At 38.4% G+C, this 13149-nt stretch overlaps 1 pseudogene; it reads left to right on the top strand.

Annotated features, from left to right (window-relative positions):
* The first annotated feature begins 229 nt into the window (after window positions 1-229).
* LOC115504837 lies at window positions 230-12497 on the top strand (annotated as a pseudogene).
* The last annotated feature ends 652 nt before the right edge of the window (window positions 12498-13149 follow it).

The following is a 13149-nucleotide window of genomic DNA, read 5'->3' as shown; positions in this document are numbered from 1 at the left end:
GTCCAGTGAGGCTGGCTCACAGGGGAGGGGCACTGTGTATCTGGCATCTGACTAATTTGAAACGCTAACCTATGCATAATCCATATTCCCCTAGAAGGCAGAGCTGGCAGATCTCCACTGCCTTTCCATGACTGGATCAAGCAGGGTGGCCAAGGTGTCTGCCGACAAAAGACAGCTGGGAGCCTTGATTGCTGCAGAAGCCTGAAACCCCAGCAAACAGTAAGTACACATGGGACTGAATGTCAACTATTTCGATGGCTGCCTCACAGTGATTTTTGGAGGAAGGGTTCCCTACACCTATGAGGTAATGTAGGTTATTGGGGACAAGAACTAGGTCCACAGGCCCGGAGAGCTCAGACTAGCCAAAGATGACTGACAGGGTGCAGGAGGCGCAGATCAGGCAATGTCAGGCAAGTCCAGGTCAGGCTGTTGGGGGTGCCCGGCCTCTGCCTAATTCTAAGCCTTAACCTACACAATTGTGCATAATCCCTCTGAAAGCTGTGTTGTTTGGAAGGCAAATAATACTCAAAGGCTGACTTTGTCTTTGTCAACAATTCACTGTGCAAATTTCACAAGCCAATAGAATACAAGAGAATGTCTTTTCATTAGCCACTACGGAAATAACATACTCCAAACCAAGGTTGGATTAGTCATACTATTGTTCTAGGCAAGGGGAGATGAAATGTATAAAGTTCAAGTTTAGTTGAGGCGTAATTTTATAGGAGGTGGTACCCAGAAGACAGGTTAGCCAACTTGGAGCTGAAGTCCAGATGCCAGCGCTAAAGTCTCGTGGAGCTAGAACATGTTGCTAGAGCAAGAGCACTGGTGTTGATGGGCAAGATCCCTTCTTTGAAGGGATACCACATGCCTTTCACCACTGTCAGTAGAAGAGCCGTCTCAACCATGGCAGGAGCTATTTGCCCCTAGGTCTTCAAGAGTCATTTTAGATCAGCAAAGTGTAGCCTTGCCCAGACCAAACACTCTACGATAGTTCTCACAAATTCTCAGTATTTATAGTCTAATGTTCCTTTGCCATAGTTGCTTTGCTTCTTCATATATTTTTATTGATAAACCTGTGACCAGGGCCCACAGCAGCTAAGCTACTAAGTTATGAGTGAGAACAGATGAGATGACGACATCCTGACACAACTCCATTGTTACATCAAAACAACTTCACTTCTAAGAACAACTTTTTTTGTCTTTGTCATAAATAAGTGGATTTAAAATCATGTCAAACCAATACACAACAGTCGATCCTGTGATTTCAAATCACTCTAAAGCTAATTAATACAAATGTCCTGTACAAACCTAAATTCACAAAGATATCAATCCACCCTGTGGTCCTACAACACTTACAGTATTCATCACAGGTACTAAGTCATATTTGTGCAATATTTCTCCTTTGGCAAACATTCTCTTATATTATAGTTTAATGACCAGTTTAAGCAACCATATTCCTAATGTTATCAATATAAATATAACAAAGCTCTTTAGCATGGTACCATGTTTAATTATAAAGCAACCAAAAGTTAAGCTTCTTAAATGACACAGTTAAATTTCCATACAATTACATTTCTAAGTAAAGATCATTTTTATAAAGTTCCAGGGGGTGCACGCTTGCACAGCACTATCAAACATGTGTTCAACTGCCATAACACTAGACCTCAAAACTGCCATTATTTTTATAAATGCACATTTTTGTTCTTTTAAATTCCTGCAAAGGTAGTTTGATTTTATTAATCTCACCTTCCAAATATACCTTCACTTTTCTTAAGTTTTCTGATGTGAGATTTACATTATTAATTTTGGAGGCTTGATGTGAAACATGTCTCTGGTTATTTTAATGGTTCCTTTATCTTCTGCTGAACTTAATTAACATCTTTTTCCTTGTATTGTCATATTCTTTACCTGTTGTAGTTTTACACAGGTAATGTTCTGTTCCTTATTTTTTCCTTGACTCCAATAGATAAGAGTGAGGTCTGGCTTAGAGCATACTAGCTCTATGTTATATATAACTGGTTGGGGAGGCATCAAAGCCATAGTCATAAGTACTTATACTATAGATATCTTCAAAGATCTAGCAATAATAAAGGTACTTTGGATTCATTCCAACAATGTATCCTTAGGAACATGTTTTCCTTTTATCATAAGGGGTCTTTCCATAGCCAGTGGGCTCACCTCTCTCTTTTGACATTGGGAAACTGCAAAGTGTGGTAACCTGACAAGTTTCCTTACTTAAGTGCCAATATTCTAATTTCATACTTGTCCAAGGAATAACAGTCATTAGAATGTATTATATCTACTTCTGGTTGGGCTGTTATCTCAGACAATCAGTATTGACCCAAGATTATAGCTGTCCTAAGAGTACTCCACATATCAGCCATCCCTAACTGTACATTGACAGTGTACATAAAACATATTTGGGGGTTTTTTTAGTGTTGCTATTTTTTAGCATTTTCTCCGGCTGCTTTGTTTTTTATGCCATGTGAAATTTATGTTTTGTAACATAAGGCTAATTGTATCCATCTGTATACCCAATGATGACAAAACTGCCACCGCATGTGTGTCAAATTGAGAGCAAAGTTTAAGAATTTAATGTGATTTGATTTGGAATTGAGAAAAAGTGGCTCCCATTGTTCCTCCACTTAAGCCTCCTACCAGTCCAACAAGGAACCATAAGGCTTTCCTTCCTTTGAGCTATCTGTTTTTGGCATATGTTGTAAGTTGGATATAAAGGAGCTGGATAAACCCAAGCACAACTTGGGGATTTGTATTTGCCTAGAAAGTCCTACATCTTAAATTTTAATGTATATACTATGATTATAAATTGCAATATGACTGGTATGGATTTATTAACAATGATTTCTACACCCTTGGGGTAGAGATCTGTGATAGGAGATAGTAGCTTGATTATATTACAGAAGATAATGATATGTGTTATGTGCTAAGTTTCCTGGGTGTTCTCTATACACCACATAATGTCCCTGGTTCTTTTAAAGTCTGGGCATAATGTCCATAGATCTATTATTCACTTTCTAGTAGGTGAATATGGGTTAAACAGTGTAAATCAGGAGTGTAGTAGATGATCAGTTTTTGGCCTATTTATATTTAAAGATATAATTCCTATTCTGTGTATTCACCAGCTGCTCTTTTACGCTAAAATGCTCACACACAAATCAGGAACTAAATCCAGGTTATTTTTAGGGTCTCTGTGATGTGTCCAATGCTGCCTCAATTTAGTAGGATAAAAGTACAGAGATGCCTGTACTGATGACTCAGTCAGTTGAGCATCTGACTCTTAATTTTGGCTGAGGTCATGTCAGGGTTCATGGGATCGAGCCCCTCATGGGACTCTGCACTGCCAGTGCAGAGCTTGCTTGGGATTCTCTGTGTCCCTTCTCTCTGCCCCTTCCTCTCTCTCTTTCAAAAACAGATATTTTTTAAAAAAAGTAAAAAATTCAGAACCTGGTTGACGAAATATATGTGCTGGGTTATGATACCAAAGCCAGTTAGTAGTTCAGGCCAGTCTTCATCCTCCAAGTCAATGTCTAATAGAGTTGTTGTTCAGAATCCTTGATGGTTCTTGTGGAGATTAAAATGGAGGTCGCCACTGCTTCATCAGCTTCCCTAAGTATTTGGTGTCTCTACTGATTGAAGCTTTCCCGGTGAGTAGATAGTGCTGACAGCGAAGGATGGGGTGCAGAGGCTGGGTTGGTTGATGCCGGTGATGTTGATGAGTCCTCCGCTGCAATAAGGTGACTAGACTAGTGATCTCTGGAGAATGCGGAGGATGTCACAGACAGTGGAGTTGTGCCGGACCAGAAAGTGGCATTCCAGTTCAGAACACTGGCACAGCTCCTATGCTGGAGCCATCAGAGGAGTATCCATAGCCGTAATGACTATGGTATCCAACAGGGAGCGATAGGCAACGGAGTATGGGCAGCAGGCAGCATGCTGCACTGACCCGTTAGTCATCTTGGTAGGGTTCAAGATGCATCCTGGATTCATGCCTGCAAAATAAAGAGAGTTTCCTTGGCGTTTTTAATTCCTTCTCGTTGTTCTTGCCACCCAAGGATATCTACCATTATGACGTCCGTTGTTGCCTATATTCCCTCTAGCATAGTCGCCCTCCATCCTGCGAGGCTAAATATCAGGCGTCTGGTGTCAATACAATAAAGATGGTGTTCTCATGCCTGCCATTTTCAGAGTCATCATATTATTTTCTTTAATGTGATGTAATGTAGTTTTTTCTTCAGTCATCCAGTAGGTTGTATTGATGGCAGGTACCATAATTTTCCTAGTACTCTATATATATACCATTATGTTTTTTTTAAATGTTTTCCTTCTAGTTTAGATTCTGGAGTTTGTTAGTGGTCTCATCTGTAGAGGTGCTTGCAATATTAATGCGATAAGAGTTTTTCCATTCTTTCCATATTTATGGTTTAGAGATCTTGCCCCTCCCAGATTGGTTTCGTCCAAGCTTTTATATCAGGCTTATCAGTCAGCTTCTGCTTGAGTAAGCCATTACACCTTTCATTTGACCCAGACATGGTTGGGCTTGTAGGTGTAAGTCCTTTGTATCTTACTATGCTTTGTTCTTAGCCCATTCTTGTACTTGCTTTCCTTTGCAGTGGGGCCCCTGATTTAATTGGGATACCATAGCAAGCAATCCTGATTTCTAATGCTCTGATGGTAGATTTCTGATCATTTTTCCTGCAAGGATAGAGTAATCCTATTCCTGACCATGTGTCTACTAAGTGCATGCATAATTTGTTCTCTGGTACAGATAAGGATCCTATACAATCATTTGTATAATCTGGAAGGGTCTGTCTGCTTCTTTGAACTTACAGAGTATTCATTAGTGACCTTCACACTTTAAACTTTCAGCAATTCCCACATTTCTTAATTTGAAAGTGGAGGTATTTGGTAGGTATATACATGTTTATTTTCCTAATCATGTCCTAGTGCTTTGTGTCCCAGCATGATTTGTTTGGTGATATGTGCCCATGCAATGACCCGATCACTTGGCATATTTGTGTGCTCAAGTTTTATGTTCCATTGTTCTGCTTGTTTATATATGGTTGTGTTTTGAATTGGTTTCCTCCTTAGTCGTGAATCATTGTATTTTTGTTAAATTTGGGGAATTTGGGCCTCTTAGTTTTCCTAGTGAGTTTGTCTATCTGGTCATTAAGTTTTGGTACTTGAGCCTTGTCTTTCTGATATGCCGAGACACGTGTGATGAACATGAAGACGTCAGCCAGTGCTATTTTCTGCCATATCCTTACTCCATATGTTCATATTTCCTATGTTCCAGTCATTTCCCCACCACGTTCCTGACCAAAGAGCTACTCCAACAGCTATTTCCCATGGGTCTGAGAAAGATATAGGTCATTCTGATTTTCTTTAACAGATTGTTCATCAGTTAGTTTTATGGCCATTAATTCAGCATATTGTGCTGATTTTCTCAAGCCTGAATCTGTCAGGGTTAGACCATCATGAGTCCTCAAGGCCGCTGGCTGCCAGCATTCTCCAGATGGTGTCATGGAGGCTGATCCGTGTATGAACCAGGCATTACTGGGTGCCAGGGACCAGGGCAGTCCCCATTGCCCAACTGCTGGAGCGTGGATAGGCTTGACCTCAGGAATTCTGGCAAGTCCACTATTGGCATAGTGGAGATTTTCTCAGTTCACACAAAGCTGACCCGCAATCTGTTTGTCCTGCTTGGAAATATACCATTTCCATGTTAGGACTTTATGGTCAGGGGTCTGCTTTACCCATTCCAGAATAGGCTGTTGTAGCTTAGGTGTAATTAGTTTACTTTCTGTCAGTGGTTCTGAATTTTGTAGGGCTCATAGAGTACCTGGGTGAGCCCTTAATTGGTTGGTGCCTGTTGTTGGACCACAGGAACTTCTTAGTCCAAAATACAGTTGGGTAATATTTGGGGGTCCTGTGGTGTTTTAGTCCATAGTGGTGTTTTAGTCCAAACCCTTGTGAGTATAGGCACTCTGGTTTATATCCAGAGCCCTCATGAGATGGTATTATAAGTTCTGACAGCATTTTTGAAATAAAGACTGCCTCATGGGTCTCCATCTAAATTCCCTACTCTTCCTATTTATTTCAAAAATGTGTTTTAATATCTTCAGATGTGGTATGTGCTATTTCCAATATCCAAAAAGTCCTATCAGTTTCTGAGCTGCTGATTTTGTGGTACAAATGAAGTGCAATCTAGCTTGTCTGTGACTGGGTCTCATATATTCTGCCTTCAGAAGACCTAGAAATTTTAGTGTAGTGTCCCTGTATGTTACTTTGGTCAGTTGTCCATCCTGTGAGTGTAAAGATTTCAATTAATTCTATAGTGACTCTAGTCTGTTCTTCCAAGTTATCACCACAAGTAAATGTGTCATCAATATAGGAAATTCTGGTTTGTGTGTGTGGTTTTCCTGAAAAACCTGGATGTTTTGTGTTAGAAAGTTGTGGGCTATTACTGGTCTCTTGTGTTAATCTTGTGGTAACCTAGTAAACTGATATTGTCTGCCTTCCCAATGAATGCAGTCATGGACTGGCTCTCCTCATCGATTAGAATAGCAAAGAACATGTCAGATAAGTCTATCACCATGTAATAAGTTCCCAATCCAGTGATGATACTGATTAGGATAATGCCTAAATCTAGGAGTACTTCCTCAATTTTGAGAGAGTATTTGTTTAACTTCTTCTAATCTACTGTAAGTCTATATGATCCATCTGGCTTTTTAACAGGCCAGATTGGATTGTTAATTGCAAAATATAGGGATGATAATTTGTTCCTTTAGGGGTTCCTGAATGTTTCTCTTAATTTTTATATGTCCTATTACATCTAGTCCAAGAATGTTTTCTAAATCGGGACCAATAAGGCATTTATCCATAATGAGTGATCTATCACATTGTTAGGAATCTATGTACCATTGTCCCTGGGGTTAATTTTCACCTTAATCCTTCAACTAATTCCTTTTTATTGTTAAAGTTTTCTAAATTAGTAGGATAGCCTAGTATAATGGTACTTAGAACCCTATATCTAACAACATAGTGATATATGTAGCATTTTTACTTATGAAGTGGTTTCTGTTGAAATGGCCAGTATAACTTGAGTGACTGTCACCAGCTTGGGCCAAGAGACAGAGACTGCCCAGACTCTAGGGGGTTTGCTCTCCTCTGGCTACCAATGGCTTGTCTATTAATAGAATTAAGTTTTTTAAATGGGGTAACTATTCACAATAAATGGGTCAGTGGGTCTATATGTAGGTTTATTTTTCTTAGGTCTATTTACTCTAAAAGGTGGTTGTTTCCATTTCTCTGACACTGCACATGCATATTTTCTGGGGTTTCTCTTTGGGTTTCTATCTTCATAATTTGTTATAAAGAGTGGTAGTCTAAATGGCTTAGGTGGCCAAATGGGTCTTGCATATTTAGTTCTAAATGACCTATTTTGATTGCATCTATGTACATTAGGTGTAGGCCTGTTTTGTTGATAAACATGAGTGTTAAAGCCTTTATTTTGACTTAGTTCCTCAGCTGTTCTTGTCAAATCAATCAGTTATCCTTTGTTTCTGGAACCTGCAAATACTATAATGCTTTTCTGTCCTATGGGGGCTCAGCTTTTAAACTGATCTTTTCAATTTTTTCTGTTGCTTCCACATATATTGGTGAGAGTGTCCCCTATCATGAATCACAGTTAATAATCCTAATTTTATTATTATATTAGGTTCTCCTGCTGTTCTCAATGAATATGCTTTTAGGGATAAATATATTAGGTAGAGGCCATCTTAATCTCCAGGTTGCTGCTAATCACAGATCTTTGTAAAACAGTATTTTTTCTCCAAATATTCAAAGGTGTCAAGTGGTAATGGGTCCAAGTTGCATAATATCTGCTCCTGTGAGAATAAAGTTTTGTCTTCTTTTGGGCCATGAATCTAATATTCACTGGGTTTCTGTGTCCAAATCAGTTTGTTGGAACTGCATTCCAATTTTTGTCATTTTTTTTTTTTTTTTTTTTTGTCTAGTAAAGCTCTCTTCAGTGACTCTGATTCATCCCATATTATCATTTGTTTTAGTTTTGTGTATTTTCATGGGCCTAGCTTCTAGTAGGTTAAGTGACCAGGGTCAAATGGGTTAAAATCATCATCACTCCTGGGTATGAATTGTTGCCCTTAGGAGCAAAGGGGTCTGGGTTTCTTCCTACCCTGGATATTACTTTTCGTGCCAGTACTTTTCCTTTCTGCCTATTGCCATCTATTTACTTAATGCTTCTAAGAACACTGGAATGTTTTCCTTAGTTGCTGTTTCTTTCTTTCTTTTTTTCTTATTCTTTTTTTTTTTTTTTTTGGTGTTTCTTGTGCCTTATTTTAGAAATCCTTCCCTACCTTGAAATAAGATAGTTTTTTTATATTAAATTTAATAATGAAAATAAACTTCCGTGCAACAGTGAACACTATAATAAAATATAAACTGTCAGATACAGGCTTTGTAAAAACCTTTTTCAAAAGATCAAAAAGATCAGAGTCCAAATCTTTTTACATGTCAGTTACACTCATTATCAGAGAATCTATGCTTTTTCCCTTGTGTGGAATACAACCTTCATATTTCCAGGTTCTATGTTTGTGTGGATCTATGACTGGGTCTCTGTGTTGCTGCATAACACTGCTTATTGTGATTCTTCTTCAAAGTTAATTCTAGTAAGACAGTTTACCATTGACCGAGGTATGTACAAAGTGAGGAGACGTTCCCTAGCATGTATTGTAAAGCTATATAATGGTTTTGGCTATTCTTGGCTCTCTACTCTTCCACGTGAATTTTATTTTTTTTATTTTAATTCCAGTATAGTTAATATACAGTGTTACATTAGTTTCGGGTGTACAATATAGTCAGTCAACCAAATCCATACATCACCAATGCTCATCATGACAAGTGCACTCCTTAATCCCCATCACTTATTTCACCCATCCCCCACACCAACCTCTGTTCTCAACAGTTAAGAGTATGTTTCTTGGCTTGCCTCTTTTTCACCCCTTTGTTTTGTTTCTTAAATTCCACATATGAGTGAAATCATATGGTATTTGTCTTTCTCTGACTTATTTCGTTTAGCATTACACTGTCTAGCTCCACCCATGTCATTGCAAATGGCAAAAATTTCATTCTTTTTTATGACTAAATAATATCCCACTGTACACACACACACACACACACACACACACACACACCACATTGTCTTTATCAATTCATCAGTCAGTAGATACTTGGGCTGCTTCCACAGTTTGGCTATTGTAAATAATGCTGCTATAAACATATGTCTCTGAATTAGTGTTTTCATATTCTTTAGGTACTCAGTAGTGTGATTACTGGATCATAGGATAGTTCTATTTTTGATGAAAATCCATACAGTTTTCCACATTGGCTAGACCAGTTTGCATTACCATCAACAGTGCAAGAGTGTTTCTTTTTTTCCACATCTTTGCCAACACTTGCTGTGTGTTTTATTTTAGCCATTCTGACAGGTGTGAGGTGACATCTCAATGTAGTTTTGATTTTGCATTTTCCTGATGATGAATGATGTTGAGCATCTTTTCATGTGTCTGTTGGCCTTCTGCATGTCTTCTTTGGAGAAATGCCTGTTCATTCCTTCTGCCCAGTTTTTATTGGATTGTTTTTTGGGTATTCAGTTATATAAATTCTTTATATATTTTGGATACTAACCCTTTATTAGATGTGTCATTTGCAAATATCTTCTCCTTTTCAGTAGGTTGCCCTTTAATTTTATTGTTTCCTGTACTGTGTAGAAGCTTATTTTGATGTAGTGAATAGTTTATTTTTGCTTTTATGTCCCTTACCTCAAGAGACATAGCTAGAAAAATGTTGCCATGGCCAGTATCAAGACATTGTTGCCTGTGCTCTCTCCTAGTATTTTTATGGTTTCAGGTCTCACATTTAGGTCTTTAATCCATTTTGAGTTTGTTTTTGTGGTATGGTATAAGAAAATGGTCCAGTTTCCCTAACATCATTTGCTAAGGAGACTGTCTTTTTACCATTCCATATTCTTTCCTGCATTTTTGAAGACCAAATGATCATACAATTGTGGGTTTATTTCTGGGTTTTCTTTCTTGTTCTATTGATCTATGGATCTATTTTTGTGCCAGTATCATACTGGTTTGATCACTATAGCTTTGCAATATAACTTGAAGTATGAAATTGTGATACTTCCAGCTTTCTTTTTCAAAATTGCTTTGGCTATTTGGGGTCTCTGTGGTTCCATGTAAATTTTAGGACCATTTGTTCTAGTTCTGTGAACAATGCTTTTAGTATTTTGATAGAGATTGCATTAAATCTGTAGATTGCTTTGGATAGTATAGACATTTCAACAGTATTTGTTCTTCCAATCCATGAGCATGGGATGGTTTTCCATTTCTTTGTGTCATCTTCAATTTCTTTCATCAATGTTTTATATTTTTTCAAAGTACAGGTCTTTTACCTCTTTGGTTAGATTTATTCCTATTTTATTATTTTTGGTGCAATTGTAAATGGAATTTTTTTCTTAATTTCTCTTCTTCATTATTGCATAGTAATGCAACAGATTTCTGCACTTGGATTTTGTATCCTGCAACTTTACAAAATTCATCTATCAGTTACAGTAGTTCTTTTGTGAAGTCTTTTGGATTTTCTATATCTAGTATTAGGTTATCTGTAAATAACGAAGTTTGGATTCTTCCTTGCACCCACCTTTTATTTCTTTTAATCTGATTACTGTGGCTAGGACACCCAGTACTATGTTGAATAAAAGTGATGAAAGTAGACATCCTTGTCTTGTTCCTGACCTTAAGGGGCAAGTTTTCCATTTTTCCCCCATTGAGTATGATGTTCACTGTGTGTTTTTTATATATGCTGAGCATGGAGCCTGCTTAAGATCTTCTCTCTTTTTCTGCCCCTCTCCCCCATTCATGCTCTCTCTTTAAACAAAAAAATTAAAACTAAAATTTTAAAAAAGCATATAAAATCTACTTATCTAAGTATTACTACTTCAGCTTTCTTTTGACATCATTTGCATGATAAATGTCTCTCGATCCCCTCACTTTCAGTATGCAGGGGTCTTTAGGTCTAAAATGAGTTTTCTAAAGGCAGTATATAATTGGGTCTCTTTCTTTTTTTATCCACCTGTCACCCTGTCTTTTGGAGTGTTTAGTCCATTTACATTGAAAGTAATGATTGATAGGGTGCACCGTGTCTAAGGGTTTGTGAGTGTTGCATTGACTAGTAGCTCCACCACAGTGGACCTGCCCTCTGCTCTCACCAGCTGAGCCATGGTCAGGCCCAGGCAGCTCTGCAAGGTGGTAGCCAGTGGAAGTCATAGGGACAATACACGCCTGGAGATGGGAGCCTCTTCCAGCTAATGGACCTGATTTGGAGCAGTAGGACACAAGCTGAACTTCTTGAAGCTGAACCTGAAGCTAAACAGGAAATCCTTGAAAACAAAGATGTGGTTGTTTAACACCTTCATTTTGATAGACTTGGAAGAACTAAAGATGATGTCATCATATGTGAAATTGGAGGCCTTTTAAGGTAAAAACCTTATTGAGGTGATGTGGAAATCTCACAAAGCCTGTGAAAAATTGCTTCACCTAGGAATATTTAGGCAAGTGAATGTTTTGATTAGTATATGACAAAGTGATGATGCACTTCCAAATGCACTAGACATTACCTTTGAAATAAGCCAGATTAAGGAGATTAATGGAAGATTAATGGAAGACCAGTCACACCATCAAGTGGGAGGGCATGTGGTGAGAGCTGGGCTGCTTCAGGAGGATGGTACCCTACTGTCAGGAAGGAAAGTGGACACTCACTGAAGTCATGAAGCAATGGTCATCAACTGTTGGAACTCCTCCATCTTGCCAAGAGGAGGTACTTTGCTGAAAGTTCACCAGGAACTGGCAGGCTACACCACAGGGGACATAAGCTTCATAAAAGAAGATTTCAAGCTTCAGTTGAATAGACAATTCATATTCGATTCAGTTTTTTCAGAATCTCTTTGGGTGGGATGTTGGTGCCCATTGGCAATAAACCACCAAGTATTGCTGACACGTTTTACCTTGGAGGACCAACAAGTGTATGTGGGTTCAGCATGCACAGCATTGGGTCAGAGTGAAGGAGAATACGGAGTGGAGAAGCATACTAGGCCAGCAACCTACACCTGTATACCCCATTATTTTTCCAGCCAGGCCAGCATGGTTTCAGAGAACTACAGACTACACTTCTTTCTCGATGTGGGAACCTCTGCCACCTCAACTACAGGGAGGGTCCCAAGACTCATATTCATAAGCTGGCTGAGTGCATTTGCTAGTGTCATGGTGCCAGGATTGTCCCCAGGCTTGGCAACAACTTGGCTGGCACTTAATTACTGTGTCCCCATGGGTATGCAGAAGGGTGACAGGATATGTGATGGCATCTAATTAGAAGCCGGGATAAGTTTCCTGTAGCTGACACGTGTCCTTTACACCCTACAGGAAGAGCTCTGGAACTTGGGCAGCAGTGAGTCACTCAGTGCCACACAGTTTCTAAGTAAACACATCTGAGTCATTCTTCGCAGTCCTTATGGTAAACCATGTCAATAAATGTTAAAGACAAAACAAAAAATAACTATTGATAGATATGTATTTATTGCCATTTTATCCCTTGTTTTGTGATTGTTTCTGAAGTTTTTCTTTCATCCTTTCTTTCTCTCTTTCACAGTTTGCTTGTTCAGTGATATATTTGGATTTCTTTCTATTTATTCTTTGCATATCTATTAGAGGTTATTTGTGGCTGCCATTAGGTTTGTATATAACATCTTATGCATATAGCAGTCTATAATTTGATGGTCATATAAGTTTGAAACCATTCTTTACTCCTCTCCTCCCCAAATATTATGTATATGATGCCATGATTTACATCTTTTTATTTTGTGAGTTCCTTAGCTGATTTTTACAGAAATATTAATTTTCTACTTTTGCGTTTCCTACTTTAACATTGTCACTTTGAAGAAAACACCAAAACAGTCCTCTTTAGTATCTCTTGCAGGACTGGTTTAGTGGTCATGAACTCCTTTGGGTTTTGTTTTTCTGAGACTCTTTATCTCCCCTATTCCAAATG

Source organism: Lynx canadensis, chromosome F1 (assembly GCF_007474595.2).
Source record: "Lynx canadensis isolate LIC74 chromosome F1, mLynCan4.pri.v2, whole genome shotgun sequence".
In the NCBI taxonomy this organism is placed as follows: domain Eukaryota; kingdom Metazoa; phylum Chordata; class Mammalia; order Carnivora; family Felidae; genus Lynx; species Lynx canadensis.
The sequence above is the reverse complement of the archived record's forward strand: the minus strand, read 5'-3'. Positions and strand labels throughout refer to the sequence as shown.